This window comes from Suncus etruscus, chromosome 16 (genome assembly GCF_024139225.1).
Source record: "Suncus etruscus isolate mSunEtr1 chromosome 16, mSunEtr1.pri.cur, whole genome shotgun sequence".
Lineage (NCBI taxonomy): Eukaryota > Metazoa > Chordata > Mammalia > Eulipotyphla > Soricidae > Suncus > Suncus etruscus.
The window spans coordinates 82,589,878-82,610,618 of NC_064863.1; the positions used below are offsets into that span (position 1 = coordinate 82,589,878).

Consider the following 20,741-nt stretch of genomic DNA (forward strand, 5'->3'; position numbering starts at 1 on the left):
CAGTAAATAAATTCCAAAACAAGCAGAACAAGAGAAATAATAAAACTAGAGAATAAATAAATGATACAGAAATCAAGAAAGGAATACAAAGAGTGAATGAAGTGGGAACTGTTACTTTTTAAAGAAAAATGTAAAGATATACAAATATTATGTTAGACTCATTAAAATAAGAAAATTTCCAAATAAATTGGATCAAAAACAACAGGGGAAAATTACAATCAAAATTTAAGATACATCATAGAAAGTTGCCGTGAACAAATTTTTGTTATCAAGCTATAGAATCCAGAAGAAACAAATAGATTTTTATATAATTTCTTCAAAACGCGGCAAGGAAGAAATAAAAACCGGAATGGGCCAATAGGCAAGGAAATTGAAACAGTAATTGAGCATGTTACCAAGAACAAAAATCCTGGGTTGAGGTGAATTTATTGATTTATAAACTCTTCAGAGAAGACTTTAGCTTTAGCCTTTAAAATTTTCCAAAGTATTGGAGGAACAGATTTTTCCCCCTCCTCTCCTACACCTTGCCTTTTTCTGGGACAGACATTCAACTCCTCTCTATATGTGGGGTTGTCCTGCATTGTTTCCCCATTGCCATGCATGTAGTGTGGTTTTTACTTTGTGCTGTGGTGGGGTTCATGGGTTAGAAGATGGTGCGCAGCTGTGGAGACACCAGCGAACATAATTTCTTCAGGGCCTAAACCCAGTAAAATGTCCCCACCCAATAAATGTGGATGCAGAAAGAAGAGGAGGAAGTGGAGGAGGAAGAGGAAGAGGAGGAGGAGAAGAAAAAGAAGAAGAAGAAGAAGAAGAAGAAGAAGAAGAAGAAGAAGAAGAAGAAGAAGAAGAAGAAGAAGAAGAGAAGGAGAAAGAGGAAGATAAAGAAGAAAAATGAAGAAGACGAGAAAAGAAAGGAGGAGGAGGAGGGTAGAGATGTGAATCAATTTGTAGAGTAGATGACTTATAGGCGTCAATGCCTAGATTTGATCCCAGATGATCTTTTCTTCATATTCTAATATTCTCACAACTTGTATGAATTTGTGTATATCTGTATGTATACAAATATGTGTTATACTTATGCATTCTACATCTAATAAAGCAACTGTAAAATAAAAATTATCAAAAGACAGTGGTTTAATTTTATTGGGGTGATTTATGGTCCTCAAAACCATAGAAGGAACCTACCATATTCTTAATGCCACCTGTCTGGGGCTGACCAAAGACAGCTGGTTATGTTTAGACCTTAGATCCCCATATTTCCTGGGCATATGAGTAATGGGGGCAGTGGTTCAGACAACAGACTCTGGCTGCCCCTGGATTGAGGGAGGAACCACCCTGTAGGGAATACAAGACACAGGCATATGTCTCTTATTAACTCCCTCAAGGGCTACCAGGGTCCCCTTACCTGGACTATTGCAATGACACTCTAGAGGCCAACATAGCTGCATGGGGAAGTAATCCCCATCAAAGACTGAATAGGACATGACTGTCTGTGTATCAAGGGACTGACCCCCTGTGTATTTGCCACTGCTTTTGCAAATCTAGATGAGGTTTGCATCATGGTCATACTCCCACCCCAGGTGTCATACCTGGTGGGAGATGGTAGGTGAGAACAAGTTGAGAAGAGTTATTATCTACAGCAAGAAGGTTATTCCCCTTATACCAGATCAAGTAGCAACTGATGTGCGAGTTGCCTCCCTTGTCAAGAGAGACATCACCTTAACTCTCCCAACAAGTGGTGTTGATCTGAGAAGATATCATTTTTCTATTGGGACATTAGAAGAAGTTGCTCTCCAGAACAGGTGGGGACTGGATTTACTCTTCCTGAAGGAAGGAGGGCTGTATATAGCTCTAAGGGAGCAAAATTGTTTCTATGCTGACAAGTTAGGGGGCATCCATGAAACATTGCAGCAGGTGAAGGCTAGTTTGCAGGAGCTGGAAAGGCCATGGAAAGATTCTGCCACCTAGTATGAACAGTGGTTCAATCACCCTGGAAAACCTCCCTGATTAAGATGCTTGTGTTAAGGTCCCAGTATGGCCCACAAGTAGGGACAAGGATGAGGAACCTTAAGGATAGTCAAAGATTTGACTCAGGTCTGTAAGAGGAAGGGATGTTGGGACCTGAGTTCTGAACAAGGAGGGACGCCATTATTGTAAAGGCCACATCGTAGGCTTCTCTTCTGCTTTGAACAAGGAGGGATGCCATTTATAAGGTGTAAGCAACATGCTAGGTTTACTCAAGTCTATTTCCATGAGCACTGCTCCAAGCTACCTTGTCATACCAAGTGGCCTATGAGGGAAAGACACAAGGGAGTAGTTGGAAAGTACTTCTAGATAATTGCCAATTATTTTGAAGGTCTCAAAAGGCTAGAACCTCCCTTTCTGCCTTTCCTATATAATCTTCTTCATGACATTGAGTGGGGTTCATCTCCTTCTGGAAAGGACCCTGGCTGGGGAGTGTGGGGGTTGTTGGCAGACAGATTAAAGTATTGGTTTGCAATATTGTTACTGAAAGGTTATCTTTCATCACCCAGTTCTTGTCCAATGCGATGTTTTCAAACTATCATTGTCATAATGATCCCTATTCTTCCGTATCTGTATTCCCTTGCTATTTGTGACATGCTTTGTACATGGACTGGTCCTACTGGTCTTTGTGTCTATTGTCTCTATGCTGTTTATTTTTTATATCCCACAAATGTGTATGACTATTCAATGTATATCCCTCTCCATTTGACTCATTTCACTTTGCATCATACGGAAGTTTAATTTCTTTTTTTTCCTTTATCTTTATTTAAACACCGTGATTACAAACATGATTATAGTTGTATGATTACAGTCATGTAAAGAGCACCCCCCTTCACCGGTGCAACATTCCCACCACCAATTTCCCAGATCTCCCTCCTCCCCACCCCCCTACACCTGTACTCGAGACAGGCTTTCTACTTCCCTCATTCATTCACATTTTATGATAGTTTTCAGTGTAGTCATCTCTGCAACTGCACTCATCACTCTATGTGATGAGCTGCATGTCCTGAGCTGCACCTACCAGCCCTCATCTCTCTTGTCTCTGAGATACTGTTAAAAATGTCCTTCATTTTTCTTAAAGCCCATAGATGAGTGAAACCATTCTGCGTCTTTCTCTCTCCCTCTGACTTACTTCACTCAGCATAATAGATTCCATGTACATCCATGTATAGGAAAATTTCATGACTTCATCTCTCCTGATGGCTGCATAGTATTCCATTGTGTATATGTACCACAGTTTCTTCAGCCACTCATCTGTTGAAGGGCATCTTGGTTGTTTCCAGAGTCTGGCTATTGTAAATAGCGCTGCAATGAATATAGGAGTAAGGAATGGATTTTTGTATTGTATTTTTGTGTTTCTTGGGTATATTCCTAGGAGTGGTATAGCTGGATCGTATGGAAGCTCAATTTCCAGTTTGTGAAGGAATCACAAAGGAAACCATAAAGCTCAATTTCCAGTTTGTGAAGGAAACCATAAAGGTTGTACTAGACGGCATTCCCACCAACAGTGAAAAAGAGTTCCTTTCTCTCCACATCCCCGCCAGCACTGCTTGTTTTCCTTTTTTGTGATGTGTGCCAATCTCAGTGGCGTGAGGTGGTACCTCATAGTAGTTTTGATTTGGAAGTTTAATTTCTAACTTTTTGAGAAATGTCCGAATTGTTTTCCAAAAATGCTGGATCAGTCAGCATTTCAACCAGTAGCAAATGAAAGCACCTTTCTCTTTGCATCCACTTCAGCACAGTTTGTTTTTGTTCTTTTTGATGTGTCCCAGCCTCGGTAGCGTGAGATAATATCTTATTGTTGTTTTGATTTACATCTCCCTGCTGATTATGTGGAGCATCCAGTTCTTGTCCAGTAAGCCAAATTGTGGAGGCTTCCTGCTGTTTTTAGCCACTCCTGCAAGCTAGGAGTACAATTGGGTTTGAGCCACTGCTGCAGCTCTGAGTCCCGCTGCCTGGAAGTGGCCATTAGTAGTTTCCTATAAGGACACTCATGCCTAGATTCTCAGTGAAGGGGGCAGAAGTTTTTATCTCCCACACGACGTCAACAATTACCAAGATTAAAAAAATCGACCAGATTTATCTCTTAAACACAGAGGAATATACCACATAAGAAAAAATTTTCCCCTTATGATACAATTTAAACGCATTTTTTTGCAACAGAGCAAGCAAGACAGGTGGATCCCAATGGAAATGGTGCACATACCAGATCTGTGGAAAAGACAGAACTTCAGCACAAGTAGAGGCCATTACCAGGGTCCAGGTTTCATGAGCAGGCAATTGCTTATGCAGTTTCAATATAATCTCTCACCCACATAAGCTTCCCAAAGACCTCTCTGCCAGTGATATAGGAAATAAAGAACATTGAGACTACAAAGGAATCATTGTAAAGTAGCACAAAACCCCACCATGTCTTGTGAATGAAGACTGAAATTCTGTAGACCAATCAGTAGTAACCTCTGTAAAATGAACCAGTATAATCTCTATGAAATAAAATTCAGAATGAAAATGCTTAGATTGGTTAACACAATCAAAGAAAGATATAAAGGGCTAATAAAACAAAAATATATAAGAGCATAAATGAAAAATACAAACAGATATATCATAACTGAAAAACTTGTTAAAATGAAAAATTCATTGGAAACTCTTACCAGTAAAGTAACAACTGCTAAGCACTGATTCAGTGAGCTCAAATATGACATAAAGAAACCTCCAGAAAACAACAGAAGATGGAATAAAAAGCCTCTAAATAAATGAGTAGGCCACAAAGAACTTTGGGATTGATTTAAGAGAAACAACATATGAAGCATTGGGGTACCAAAAAAAAAAAAAAGAAAGAAAACTCTTATAAAGGAGCAGCAATCAAAAATATCATTACTGAGAATTTCTCAGAGCTGAAGGTTGATGCACCCATATCCTGAATGCTTAAAGAATTAGCAACTAAATTAGACACAAATTAAAATACCCCCACAACATCCTAATCAAGATTATGAAAACATGAAAAGATACTGAAAGCATCAAAATGAAAAAAGGAAATTACATACAAAGGGCATTTATAAAATTTACAGCAGATTTACCAAAGGATATTATCCAGACCCAAAGACAGTGAGATAGAGTAAAAGAACTCAATGAATAGATGCCTCACTGATAGTACTTTACTCAGTCAGATTCTTGAAAGACTGTAATTCACCTTGGTTACAACAAAAATTATTAACAAATAAAAAAGAATAGAATTAGAACAATTTTTGAACAGAATCAGAATTTCCACTTTAGATTTTACAAATTTGAAAGAGAAAATATGCATGTTATATACTATACCAGATATAGTATAAGTAGTTAAGGAACAAAACATTTGTAATGCTGATCATTATTGTGTCAATCAGGTTGGTATATAACTTTTTAAGTGTTAAAATATTTCATTTATTTTGTTCAAGGTAGCAATTACAAAAACAAAATTTGTTGTTTGTATTAAATATTAAAATTTTTGAAGAAATGATATGCAATTTAACAAATAAGCAACAGCTCAGAAACTTTATAGATTTAAAACCACTAATAAGAGAACTAAATGAGCTATTTTATTATTTTTAATATATTTTTATTTAAGTAACATGATCAAAGTTGGGTTAGAGTCATAAACACAACACCCCCCTTCACCAGCATAACATTATCTCCTCCCCCTTCCCATCCTCTGCCTGTATTCGAGAAAGGCATTCTACTACAGTTATTTGTTTTTAAGTTCAGTAAATTGTATTTTTTTTCCTTAATGGATAAGAGTAAAAAAATATAGTAAAGGTATGATGGTGGCAATCGCCGTTGTTTGCATAGGTCCAGAAAAATCGGGAAAATGAAAAAAAATCCTTGACCTGATTACAAAAAGGCCTCACCCCAGAAGTTTATTGTCATAAGACCAACTCTGGGTTCCAGGCATACCAGTCTGTCCAACCTGAGTCATTCTCCGTGGTCCTGATGAAACTTTTTCGCACTTTAGCTATTGTTGGTATCAGATTCTTATATTTAAAGACTCTGGATTCTGTGCATTTCTTTCATCGATGTCAGGCTGATGTGGAGCATCCTCTAGTTTCAGCATACCATTAAATGTGGAGCGATCTGCCCTGCATGCAGACTATTGCAGAGTTGTCTAGGTGTTGGGAGCATTCTTTGGAGTAAGTCAATGCCAAAGCAGTGGTAGGTCTTCCCTGGTAAAAGCTTGGATCCTGGTAATGTTAAAGACAATTGTGGCTGTTTCCATAGATGCTATCCATTGTTCAGGTGTGTGTGGGCGATGCCCATTCTTCTGAGACCTAAGCCAAATCATTATGCCAATGTTGAGAGTAAAAGGTCTAATTACATTACCAAATTTGTGTTCCCATCTCTGTTAGATAAGAACTTGATTGCATATGTATTATTTTCCCATTTTAATGTGCCTATGCAAAAGAAGAGCAATGCCACAAGATATTGTTGGTGCATCTGGGGGCCGACGAATAAAGTCCAACATTCCCCATAACTTGGTTCAAACATGAAATCTATACAGATACTCTTCTACCAGTATTGCTTATAAAACAGATCTCAAAGGGGGAAAATCAAACAATCAAATAACAAAGCCAGTGGGCAAAATTGTCACTATATGAGGATGTTCGAAAAGAGTTATAGATGTTAAGGGAATACATCTGAGATATACAAAGGAGATACACGTGACCCTTTTATGTTTTAGAAATAGTCAAGAGGGAGGGTGTTGTTTCCGAGACACCACTTTGGTCTGTGATTTGGACAAACGAAGAGCACATGGAGCCATGTCCTCCCCTTGTTGCCTGCTGAAGCTTCTGACTCCCCGAGGGCGTTTGCTTCCTAATTGCTGGAAGTTGGAAGTTCACCAGTCCCCTCCCAGCCCCTTGCAGGAACAAGGAAGCCAGAGGTCTCTTTTAAATTGCACCTCACCGGAACCCACTTGCTGGGACCCTGAGCAGTTGTCCAGGAATAACCCTGGGGACCGGGAGGAAGGAGAGAGAAGGCTGTGGGGGGCAGCTGAGGTTGCATCTTCCCCTTATCTTGGCCAGAGCTATTTTATGATAAGATAAACCTACTCAAATATAACAAACTTCTAAAGAAAGAATATAAAGACATAATACTCTATGGAAATAATATCTCTCAATGTCAATGAACTAAGCACACAAATTAAGAGACATAGACTGGTAGGATGGATTAGAAAATTGAACCCACCTTTCTGTTGCCAAATACATTTGAGCACTCAGAGCAAACAAATACATTTGCTCAAATATATTTGAGCACTCAGAGGAAACACAGACCCAAAGTAAAAGACTGAAATATAATTCTTCAAGCCAACAACCCTGAAGAAGGGTGGTGTGGCTCAAATAAGAATAAGGCTCAAAAAAAGGTGATAGGACACAGTAAAGATTATTTTTTAATCATCAAGGCATATGTACACCAGAAATATTTCATACTCTTAAACTTATGCACCTTAATGAAGGGCCAGCAAAATAGTTCAAACAACTGCTACTAGATTGAAAGAAGACATTGATAGCAACACAACTGTGAGATTTAATACTGCTCTGTCATGGTTAGGTATATTAACTAGACTTAAGCTCAGTAAGGAAATACTGCTGTGAAGGAAGAAATGTAAGAAACTAAGTTTTCAACCCTCCCACTTCTCTGGAACACATGACATCCTCCAGAATAGACCACTTGCTTGGACATATGTGCTTATGTGCAGAAAAAAATCTTTGAAAGGACCCAGAATCCATTTCTAATTAAAAACTCTCAACAAGGTGGGAATTGAAGGAACTTTCATCAATATACCAGTCATTTACCACAAAAACACAACACACATTATACTCAAAGGAGAAAAGCTATTAATGTTTTCTCTAAAATCTGTCACAAGATAAGGTCGCCCATTTTCACTACTTCTATCCAATACAGTACTAGACGTACTTGCCATAACAAAATCATGCTATTTGCAGCAACTTGAGGATATCATATTAAATGAAGTCAGTGAGAGAGATAAATTCACAATGATCTCTCTCATATATGGGACTTAAAGGCACACAATGAGATAGCAACAAATAGTGATTCAGAGAACTGAATTAGTGTGTAGTTAGGGGTCTTGAAAAGGCGAAATACTAGTTATTGGGGGGAGGTAGGTGAGTACACTGGTGATGAGTCTGGTATTGGAGTTATGTGCATTAACAGTATTGTAAATCACAGAGCCTCTATAAGCAAAATAAACAGTCTTCAAAGTTTTAAAGTGTTTTTATTTATTGAGTTTCTGTGAATTAATCTTCTAGTTAAAACTTTACATGTTTGGACAAGAGAAGATATCTGTGAATTTACAAGTAGCAACCATCTTTTTCTTTTAGAATTCTGACATTCACAAAATAATTATGCTAAATTTGAGATTGAGGGCATGAAAAAATAAGATATTAGTTCTTTAGAATGAAAACCATTTGTCTTCATTCTCTATTAGATTAAAAGGACAACAGAAAACAAGTTTTAGCTCAGTCTCTCACAGTGTCAAACTTTCTAGACAAAATATTGCATTGTTTTCTCTGCTTCAAAATATAAGTCTAAGATTAGTTGTATAGCTCTTGAATGTGTGATGCCCTGGATTCAATTCTCCACCTTTGGAAGAAGAAATAAATAAAGTATGTGCCTAACTCCTTTTCCTTCCTAAAACACACTCCATGTTGCAAACATACTCACATTCTTATCTGTAAAGAGTATGTCCATATTTCTCTTTACTTTTCAGTTTTTCCATTTTAAAAAAGTGTTAGGCTGGGCTGTCCGGACTGGACAGTAGCCCAAAGGCAATATGAGTTCTACTATAGACATCCTGAGCCTGTCTGGAGTGATTTCTTTTCTTTTTTTAATTTTTTATTTAAACAACTTTATTACATATATGATTGTGTTTGGGTTTCAGTCATATAAAGAACATCACCCATCACCAGTGCAACATTCACATCACCAATGTTCCAAATCTCCCTCCTCCCCACCCAACCCCGCCTGTACTCTAGACAGGCTTTCCACTTCCCTCCTACATTCTCATTATTAGGATAGTTCAAAACGTAGTTATTTCTCTAACTAAACTCATCCCTGTTTGTGGTGAGCTTCATGAGATGAGCTGTAACTTCCAGCTCTTTTCTCTTTTGTGTCTGAAAGTTATTATTGCAAGAATGTCTTTCATTTTTCTTAAAACCCATAGATGAGTGAGACCATTCTGCGTCTTTCTCTCTCTCTCTGACTTATTGCACTCAGCATAATAGATTCCATGTACATCCATGTATAGGAAAATTTCATGACTTCATCTCTCATGACAGCTGAATAATATTCCATTGTGTATATGTACCACAGTTTCTTTAGCCATTCATCTGTTGAAGAGTATCTTGACTGTTTCCAGAATCTTTTTCTAAGCACAGAGATAGGAGTAATCCTGTGCACCAGGAGATGTGGCCCCCAAACAAACAAAAATTAGTGTTGGGCTGGGGAGTTACCACTAGAAAAACAAGGGATATAATCAATGAATGTAATCAAATCTAGATTTTGAGGAAAAACTCATTTCTTACTAATTTTTAATTGATCACTTAAGACTATCAATACTGTTTACCATTCTATGTTGGTAATAATGTGAAAAATTGAAAAACTCCAAATCCTGCAAAGCAATAGTAGAACACTTTGGAAGAGGTACAGATAGGGAGTCTTTCAATCAGTGCTTAGGAGGCCTCTCTTGGCAATTCTCAACCAATTATGCAAGTGGTTCAGTGCAAAATTGTGATGCTACTCAGACCCTGTGGTGTTGGACATTACTCAGGTTACCCTGGCAGTGCTCAGACATTTCCAGCGTTAGACCCAGTAATGGTCAGAGGACCATCAAACAGGGGTCAACTGTAGTGACTTCCTTAATCACTGTACTATCTCTCTGGCCCAGAAACATTGATTGAAAAATCACAAATCAATTACAGAGTAGCATAGATACAAATAAAAGTAATATAAACTATTAAATTAAATCACTGTTTAATTTAAACTTTAAGTATACATTTGTATTAAAGCAGTATAAACTCTGAGATCTAAAAATTTACTGAAAAGTTATATGTAGCAAAAACACTGTCTTTCTAGGGGTTTTTTTTTGGCAATTTCCCTGTGTGAATAAAAATATTGAATGGTAGAAATCAGTAGAAATTATCTAAGCAATCACTTTTATAAATAAAATCAAAGTCCTTAGTTTGATCGACATTAAAGAAAGAGAATCATAACAAATCATAAATTATACTAAATATGGATAATAGTGATCTCTAATTCTGTAAAAAAGTTTATTATAACACCATGATTTACCAATTTTTTTATAATGCAGTCATTTGAGGCATTAAATATTCAAATATTAATCTACTATCAGTGTGACCTTCTCTTAACCAGTGTCTTGAATTTCCCACCCACCACTCTAGCTTGCCTTCTTGCATTCACAACTTTACTTCATATCATTTGTTACAATATAAAGGTAAATGGAATGATCAAAACTGAGATCAAAAGGGCCAGTTTGAAATAATTATTATCTCTCCCTGATATTACTAAAATCAGTATCTAAGGATTTGCAGGGTTATAGTTGGTGTTAGTTGATCCTTCTGTGTTACTGTTTACTGTTTAGGCTCACTGAATTCCATGAAACTTTTCCATCATTATCTATATAATTTTTGGAAGCAAAGAATATGTCTTTAAAATTAACCTCCCTGAAGTTAGATGTTGTCCAAAACATTTACTTTATAGGTTCATTGCTGAGAGACTTTGTACACTTAACATTTATTCAAGTGATGTTTAAAATACAATTTCACCAACCATGTTCAAGTTTAAGGTAGCTGAAAGCTGCTTATAAATAGAAGAACAAAGATGAGGTAGAGTCTCTTTTTCTACTTTAGAGTTTTCTTGTCAATGACTCTGATATCATCATAAAACACAAATGCAAGTAAATGAAGGCAACAATCCACATAACAATAACTGTATGGGTTTTTATTCAATATTTATTTTGATATCACTGTTATTTAATTACTGTCAAAGTTGGCCAACGTTTATGACTAGCAAGTAACTATTATTTTTATATCAATCTAAAATTTTAATTGTTCTATGAAACAGTTATTCTATCAAAATTAAATGTATTCCAGCTTTTTGGGTTTTTGAAATTGATAAGTATATTTGAATTTATAGTGTTAACGCAACTAGTAAATTTTATTCTTGAATATCAATTGGTGAGCTTTGGTAAGTGGCAAGAACTAGCAAAATTAAATAGTACAACAGTTTTCTAGTGAAAATGCAACACAAAATATTTACTTGTGATATATATTTTAAAATAATAAATGTCACATGTAGTACATAGTATTAATATTACATATTTATATTTTAATGACTGTTTATTCCTACTCTTAAAACTATGTTTTAGGCAGCAAGAAATTAAACTAATAATGATGAATCCTGAATAATAGTCTGTATTTGAAAGTAGAAGCATCATGAATGTAGAGATTAGAAATACCTTATTTTGTGTTATCAGAAACTGTGTCTCCCTTATTTTATTAGAAAGAGGAGTGGGTCCTTGAAATACCAAGCTCTCTAGCTACAGAGGACTAATTTTCGCATCCACAACTGAGCAGAAAGTTTTCTGACACCATAAAATGACTTTGGGGTTTGATGATGAGTGCATATGAAGCCTGAAGTTGTTCTCAAGACAGCGTGCTTCAAGGATTGAGAAATGCTGTATCTCCCAGGGGTCCTCAAACTTTTTAAATAGGGGGCCAGTTCACTGTCCCTCAGACCATTGGAGGGTCTGACTATAGTAAAAACAAAACTATGAAAAAAAAAAAACTATGAACGAATTTTTTTTACTGTTTTCAACTTAATATTCATTAATACTGTTCTACAAGATGAGAAAAGAAAAATGTATAAGCAATGTTGAAGACATTTTAATAATCATTTCCAATATCTTATTCAGTTATTAATGCAAACTGTTTTAAAATATAGCTATACACATTTATGTACATTCATATATATCTGAGAGTGTATACATATATGTGCAAAAATTACAGAGAGAAAAGCAAAAATAAGAAAATATTAAAAGTAAATAAAAAACTAATTTCCCCACAAAGCCATGGCAGTGACATCTTACACTGTTTTTTTTTTTCCTACTAATACTAAAAGAAAAGAAAGACAGGAAAAAAAAAAACTTTCCACTTAATAGTAAGTGATGATCTGAAAAATGTACCCTTAAGGAACAACGGTGAATTATTTACAAAATTAAAACAACAAACAAGGGGCCGGAGAGATAGCACAAGGGCGTTTGCCTTGCAAGCAGCCGATCCAGGGCCTAAGGTGGTTGGTTCGAATCCCTGCGTCCCATAGGGTCCCCCGTGCCTGCCAGGAGCTATCTCTGAGCAGATAGCCAGAAGAAACCCCTCAGTGCCGCTGGGTGTGGCCCAAAACCAAAAAAACCCAACAACAACAACAACAAACAAAACAAAAACTGAGAATGTATTATCTGTAGTGGCAAAATGAATATATTTTATCAAACAAAAGATAAAACAAAAGATTCCAAATCAATATTCTGTTTAACAATTTTTAAAAAATTTTATTTGTGCAAGTAAAAACCTTAATTTTCATAATTATATTATAAATAAAGCATAACATTTTTAAAAACAAAAACATACTTAGATCGTAAACATATGAACATCCCATTCTCTTATGAATTGTTTAATATGTCTTAAAATTAGAAATAACTAAACTTCTGATATTGGAAATATTAAATATCACTTTCACTTGTGCTCTAGAAAATGTTCCATGATGAACGAATTCTTATGCACACTGCATATATCTTATTTTGCAATGAAGAAACAAAACAGATACAAATACAATATGTGGCCCACGAGCCATAGTTTGAGGACCACTGTTAGGCCAAGGGAATTTTCTTTCTAACATGCCCATATTTATTGTGCCTATGCAAAAAAAAACCATAACAAATCAAAACAAAACAAAAAAATCTTGCTACACCAGCCCTTCATTTTTTTTGTTTTTACTTTTTTCTTTTCTTTCTTATGGTAGTTGTTTTGGTGACAATTTTTATGTTGCTGCTGCTGCACTTTTTGTCATTGCTTGGTTTTCTTTTCTTTTTTTAAATTTTTTTTGTTTTACTTTTTTTTCTTTTCTTCTTTTGAATTGATATTTATAGCCTCTAGAAAAATTTCTCCCAGCTTTTTTTTTCTTTTCTTGTTCCAACAGAACCACAGAACTTGAATCGTCTTGTTCTCCCTCATAAATTGAGAGGGGGAAAAAGAGATGGTACCAGGAGCAAATCAGTCATATGAACATTGAGTGGAAATAAAAAATGATCAGACTTAAGCACCAAACCTAAAGTCAATGACACCAATTGATACTCAATCTACAACAAGCTATGCACAAAGGAGACTTCTTACACCAGCAGTCCATGGGACAAAGGGGGAAGGTATGAAATGCATGCTGGGAACAGGGACGGATGGATGGATGACAACACTGGTGGTGGTGGGAATGGCCCTGATTTACTGGCATTATGTACCTTAAATATTACTTTGAAAGATTTGTAATTCACTTTGATCACAATTAAAATTATAAAAAATTAAGAAAAAGAAAAAAGAGAAAAAGAAAGGGGAGTGGGATCAAGGGAAGTTGAAGGTTGATGTATATGTATGTCTAGCTATTAAATCATTGTATTCATGCTAAGACTTTCTATGTGTTTCCTTTAAATATCATTCATCTTATGAGGCAATATATATATACAGTAGAGTATATCTGTATTATCTCTGATTTTCATTATTTAAAAAAATTTTAATTTATGTAAATTTCTAAACTTCATTTTATGGTTTTATATTGAATAAAAAAGGCCCTAAAAACTAAAAAGAAACACATGCTGAGAAATATGGTTGAGAAAATATATCACAGTATGATATTGACAGATACATGTCTATGTAAATACATAGATGTGATTTAAAAATAAACACCAAACTATTAAAATAATCTAATCTGCTAAGAGTCAAGGGAAGCAAGACTGAGATTGTCAAGGTGAATTTCAACTTCACAGTAAAATGGCATTGAATTTAACTTATGATAAATGAACATAAAGTTGATTGATTTGGGAAGGTTTGGAAATTATAATTGCCTTTGAATTTCTCTGCATTCTTTAAAACAGGGGTCCTCAAACTTTTTAAACAGGGGGCTAGTTCACTGTCCCTCAGACCACTGGAGGGTCTGACTATAGTAAAAACAAAACTTATGAACGAATTCTTATGCACACTGCATATATCTTATTTTGCAATGAAGAAACAAAACAAATACAAATACAATAAGTGGCCTGCGGACCATAGTTCGAGGACCACTGCTTTAAAATGTATCAAAGATACAATAACAGAGCACAAATTCTGAAAAGATACTTCCTAAGTTTAAGCCTGCCCTTTAAACCTGAGACGTGTAAGTCATTTAACCTTAAGAGTTCCTCAGCTTCCTAATAGAGAAAATGATTTTACTAAATATTTATTAACTAGTGAGAAGTAAATGAGGTAATACAAAAAAAGGCCTAGAACAAAATTTGGAACCTATATTGAAAAAAATTATGATTAGTAGTGAGTGTTTTAACATCTCAAAATCTCTAGGATTATCTTTTGATTTATTATAAAAACTTTTATAAAATAAATTTATTACCAGGAGAATATAAAGGTGACATGTATATATCTAACTATCCCAGAGTTTCTGTTCCATGACTATAAAAACAACAACAAAAATCAAAACCAAAAAAAAAAAAAACCTTGAACTTTAGAAATTGTTTCCAAATACTAGAAAGTCTCTCCTTCCAACCCATTGTTTTACTTCTTGCTTAGGAATCTTAGAAGAGCATCTGTCTGGTTTTTTGTTTTGTTTTGTTTTGTTTTGTTTTCTCTCTCTTTCTTTCTATTTTCTACTTTTTTTTCTTCTAACTTTTAAACGCACGTACATAGCACAACCCAAAAGTTTTGAGCCCAAACACAGCCAGTCTGGTTTCTCCTTTCGGAGACAGTAGCTTTAGTATTAACTGAAAGGCAAGGTGGCTAACGTGACATACACTTTACTTTCAGTGACTGTTTAATATCAGCTCTGAATTTTTCATGACGGGCTTTGGTAACCTGCAGCCTGGAGCCGGGCTCTGGGGGTTTCCACCACAAAGTGGTGGATCAGCTGAGCTTCCACTTCCCATATGGCACTGGGTGACACGGACAGTCAGGGGGGGCTGCAGGAAACTTAAAGAAGAACGCTTATGTGGGGTACCCTTTGTAGTACATAAAAGGCTGGACATGTGCTGTGGCATGGATGTATCTTTGAGACACTTGTTTATCGCTGGCTTCAGAAGATACTTAGCCAATGTGTTTAATGTTAGAATCACAAGAACAGCTGCCATCCGGGTAAGTAATACCCTATACGTACAAGTGGCATCTTGATTTGTCAAACCAGAGTCAGGATCTCTCTGCAGTGAATGTTTTATGCTGCCTGGCATGCTGCTTCTTTACCCACACAGGCAGACACCCACGTGCAAACACACACTCAGACACACACCATCTCCATTCAGAGCTCTTTGAAATTCGAAACCATTTAGCTAATCCCAAACTTTAAACAAAAAAATCTCAAAATTCTTACAAAAGCTGTATTTCCCGGATGAGGGTTAAAACACAAACAAACAAATAACAACCGCAATTCTGAATGTTTGAGGGGAAGAATAGAATAGGAGGCTAAAATGATTTAAGTAAGAAAGAAAAGACAAATAAAACTATGAGTTACTTTCTGGAATTGGAAGATCCTAGCTATTATTTTTACGTTACTATATAGTTGCCCTCTTGTGCAAAGTTGGATCTTTAGACTTTTTAAAAATAATTACAAAATTTGGGATTTTTTTTTCTTTAGACAAACTTAGATGACAACCATTTGAATGCATAATATTTGAACACAAGCCAGAAGAGAATTTTTCTTAATTTGCTTTGTTTTTACAACCTTTGCTCCTGCTTCCAAAAGAAAAAAAATAATCACTTTGGGCAAGAATTGGGTGCTGAAAGTTGATAAAATGATATACATGGTACTCCCTTATTAGCAATAGTGCAAACCATAGTGTCTAAAAAGGGAAAAGAAAGGCTGAGAGAGAGAGTAAACTGTCTACCCTAGAAACAGGCAGGGAGAGGGTGGGAGCTAAACTGGGGAGATTAGAGGTGGGAAATGTGAACTGGTAACCGTGGTATATATTGTGTACATTGTATGACTCAAACGCAATCATGAACAATTTTGTAGCCCTATTTAAATAAAATAATTAAATAATTTTTAAAAAAGAGAAAGAGGTTAAGTAAATAATGCTTAGTTTGTACATGGAAAGCACACTTTCGGAGAGCTAATAACTTCCCAGTTCTGAGTGAGAAGCAACTACAATTTAAAAATATTTCATCAGCATAGTGATTAGAACAATTTTTAAAATAATTCCTTTTTTCATGTTTTTGTCTTACAACTGTTTTCAAGTCTGCCACTCTACTATTTTTCTAGGTTTGAGATTCATTTCCCTATTTATTTTGTCCATAGAAGGAAGTTGTTTGTAAAAGCTCATCACTTACTAACATTCTTTTCTTTAATAAATTTTTAATTAAATAACAATGAGATAGAGTTACAAAGTTGTTCATGATTGAATTTCAGCTATACAATGTCCAACATCCGACACTTCACCAGTGCACATTTCCAACCACTAATGTCCCTTTTTCCTGTCATTCACCCTCCTCTCCACCTTCCTGCCTCTATGGCAGACATTTATCTGATCTCTCTATATATCTTCATTATTTTTTTCTTCCTAGTAGAGACTGGTTTGCAATATTTTTTTATCAAAGGAGAATCGCTTTACACCTTTCAGCACCCAGTTCTTATTCAGAATGACTATTTCTAACTATCTTTGTTATAGTGGACTCTTCTCCTGCCCTTTGTGGCAAGCTTCCAGTCGTCATGAACCTCATCTCTACTGGCTTTTGGTATTGTTACCCTATATTTTTTTTTTAGATTTTTATTTCTAAAACAATATGGAACGCTTCACGAATTTGTGTGTCATCCTTGCACAGGGACCATACTAATCTTCTCTGTATTGTTCCAATTTTAGTATATGTGCTGCAGAAGCGAGCACTATCTTATTTTTTTTATAGGTAGATTCATTCTATATCTATCCCTCTACTCCTGACACATTTAACTCAGCATAATACTCTTGTATCCATCTATGTATAAGCAAATTTAATGGCTTCATTTTTGGCTGAGTAGTACTCTATTGTGAAGATGTATCATAATTTATTTTATACACTCCCCTGTTCTCGGACACTTGGGCTGTTTCTAGATTTTGCTTATTAGAAATAGTACTGAGATGATAGAAATGTAGATATCTTTTTGACACTGTATTATTTTTTTTACTTCCTAGAGTATATTCCCAGTAGTGGTATTGTGGGTCATATAGAAACTCAATTCCAAGTTTTTTAAGTAGTGTTCCAATTGTTTTTCCAAAGAAACTAGACTAGTCTACATTCCCACCAGATGTAAATGATAATCTTGTTCTCTATACATCTCTGCCAGTACTGGTTGGTTTTATTTTTGGTGTGTTTCAGTTGTTGTGATAAGTGTAAATGTGAAGTGTAAATAAAAATCTCAGGGGATACTCCTGGCTATGCCCTCAGAAATCGCTACTGGGTTGGGAGACCAGATGGGATACGAGTAATCGAACCCAGGTCCGTCCTGAGTCAGCCACATGCAAGGCAAATGTCTTACCCCTGTGATATCACTCCAGCTTCTGTACTATTTTAAGGAAGTTCCTATTCATATGTTTTTGTTAAAATTATTTTTAGAGGTTAGATGATATTTTTTAAGTTCTACCACTACCTTATATATGTTTATTGTTTATTTTATCATATATATATATGTTATTAATTATATATTACATATACATATATATATTTGAGGTCTATGCCATCTTCTATTGGTATGGCAACCCCAGCCTTTCGATAAAGTTGTTTGCTTGAAGAATTGTCTTTCAATCTTTGACTTTGAGTCTGTGTTTGCTCTGACTACACAAATGAGTTTCTTTCAGGCAGCAGCATGCTAGTTTGGATTTTTTTGTTACATTTTGTCATGCTATGTCTCTTAATGGAGCATTTAGTCTGGTGACAGAGGGGGAAATTATTTCCATAGAGTTTATGCTATCTTTTTATAAAAATTTGTTGTATTTATGGCTTTTGTCTTGTCTTAAAGTATTCCTTTAGTTCTCTAAAAGGTGGTTTTGAGTTTATAAAGTTCCTGAGCTGTGAAGCTGTGTATCATTCCTTTAAACCTGAATAAAAATCTTGCTGAATGAAGTACTCTTGGTCAGACATGCATTTTGTTGACTTTTTCCCACTTTATTTCATCATGCACTTGGGCTTGAAGGGTTGCTTGTGATAAATCTGATGTAAATCTTAAGATGATTATTTGTATGTAATTTCTCATCTCGATCTTGCTACTTACAGTATTCTATCTCTATATGTGATTTGCATCACTGTAACTAGGATATTCCATGGCATGTTTTTCTTTGGGTCTCTTTTATCTGAAACTTTTTGCTGTCCAGGATATGTGTGCTTGCATTCTTTCACTTGGCAAGTTCTCGGCAATGATTTCTTGTTGCTTCCACATAGGATTTTATTCCTGGCTCTCTGGGACCCCAATAATTCTTATAGTCTTTTCTATTGAATTTATCTCAAAAGATCCATTCTCATCTCTTAATTTATTTTGATAATAATTTTCCATTTTCTGGGTTTTTTTTTTTTTTAGTTTTTTCCATCCTCTGCACAGATGACTTTTGCAATTCATCTTTGAGCTCACTGATATTGTGTTCAGCAGCTCCTACTCTGCTGTTAGGCCTTCCAATAAATTTTTCATTTCATTTAGCAAGCTTTGCTATTCTGCCATTTGCTTTTATTTTTCTCATTTCTGATTTCCTGTCCTCCTGATGACCATATAAATTAGCAAAACTTTCCATTTCATTTTTTTAGCTCATTAAACATTATTTGGAATTTAGATTCTGAAATGGTGGTTATATAGGGTATTAATTAGTACTGATTGGAGCTGCAGTATCCTAGGTATGGTGTTTTTTGTGCTGTTTTGCCATGGTTCCTTTTGTAGTCTAAAGCTGTTCCTTTTCTTTTTTTTTTTTAATTTTTTATTTGTAATTATGAGAACAAGGATGCAAAGAAAGAGGACAAGGTAAAGTTACAGTGGAAGGACAATACATAACATAATTCTCAGAAGTCCCCTTGCTGATATCCCAACTTTGAAATTTCATCCAAAGAACATTAAGATTGTAACACACTATAATATTTCTTAACAGCACACAAGGCAATCTAAAGCCATAAAACTTACATAACTCCTTAAACATTACAGGCATAGCATTTTTTTTACATTTCCATATTCATGCATATTAGCTTAAGTTGACCTCAAATATTAACTGGGTTCTTTTTAAGGATTAGAGTCAAAGGAGCACAGCAAAAATGGTGTTAGAGTGGCAATTGTTGTTTGCATAGGCCCACCAAAATATGAGGGACATGGAAAGAAATAACCTTGGCCTAAATACAAAAAGACCCGACCCCTGAAGGTTCCTGGCACAGGACCGACTCTAGGCTCCAGGCAAGCTAGATCGTCCAATCCAAGACATTGTCTGTAGTGCCAACACACTTATATTTTTCACACAGTCTCTGTTGTTGGTATCAAGCTTCTGTATTTAAGATCCTGGAATCTGTATATCCAACATTGAAGTCAGGATGTGGAGCGTCCTCTGGTTTCACCTTACAATCAAAGGGCAATACAGGGAGCCCTGTCCTGTAAGCAAATCGTTGTTGTTGTTAAGTCTTCTCAGTGTTAATGGAAGTCTCTTTTGAGCAGGACAATGTCTGAGCAGTGTAGAGTCTTCCTTGGTAGAGGATTGCTTCCAGGTGATGCTATAGACCAGCCTGGATGTTTTGTGGATGGCTTCCCTGGTTCAGGGGAATGCCCTTTCTTCTGAGGTCTGTGCCAGGTCGTTATGTCAATGTTCAGGGTGTAAGGTCCCTTTGCACTATAAGATTAGTCTGTACCAATCTCTATTAGATAGGATCTTATTTATATGTATAGTATTTTCCCATTTTAATGTGCCTATGCAAAAAAGGAGCAATGCCATGTGGTGTTCTTGGCCCATAAGGGGGTGATAAGAACAATTATGGTTCAATCATAAGCATTAATCTGGGGGACTCTTTCTCTAAGATTCCTTGTTAAACAGCTCAAAAAGAGAAGAAGAAAAGCGGTTAGAATCGTCACTATATAAGACAACATTTAGTAAGAATTATAGCTGTCAGAGAAAAAAAACCAAAATATTCTAAAGAAATACGTGTCCATTTTATGTATCTTGAAACAGTTTGGGGTTGTTACACACAATGCACGGCTTTGGTCTGTGATAACGCTTGTACACTACTGATTAAAAAGAGTAATGTAGATTAGAGATGTTTGGGGGGGATAGAGAGTAAAGGAATAAAAAAGAGCTTTGTAGGGATGTGGGAAAGGGCACGATACATAATAAAGATTCTGGATACGTAAAAAGTAACATAACAGTAGGAATACACTTAATATATGAAGTACGCGCGGGGGCATGTGAGTGGTCTGAG

At 35.7% G+C, this 20,741-nt stretch overlaps 1 non-coding gene and 1 pseudogene across 1 annotated transcript; one reads left to right on the forward strand and one right to left on the reverse strand.

Annotated features, from left to right (window-relative positions):
• The first annotated feature begins 2,057 nt into the window (after positions 1-2,057).
• The window catches only part of LOC126032225 (glyceraldehyde-3-phosphate dehydrogenase-like), a 139,603-nt pseudogene continuing 120,919 nt past the window's right edge, over positions 2,058-20,741 (forward strand).
• Positions 17,109-17,215, reverse strand: LOC126033002 (U6 spliceosomal RNA). Its single transcript, XR_007504160.1, has one exon. It is a non-coding gene; the product is annotated as a U6 spliceosomal RNA (small nuclear RNA).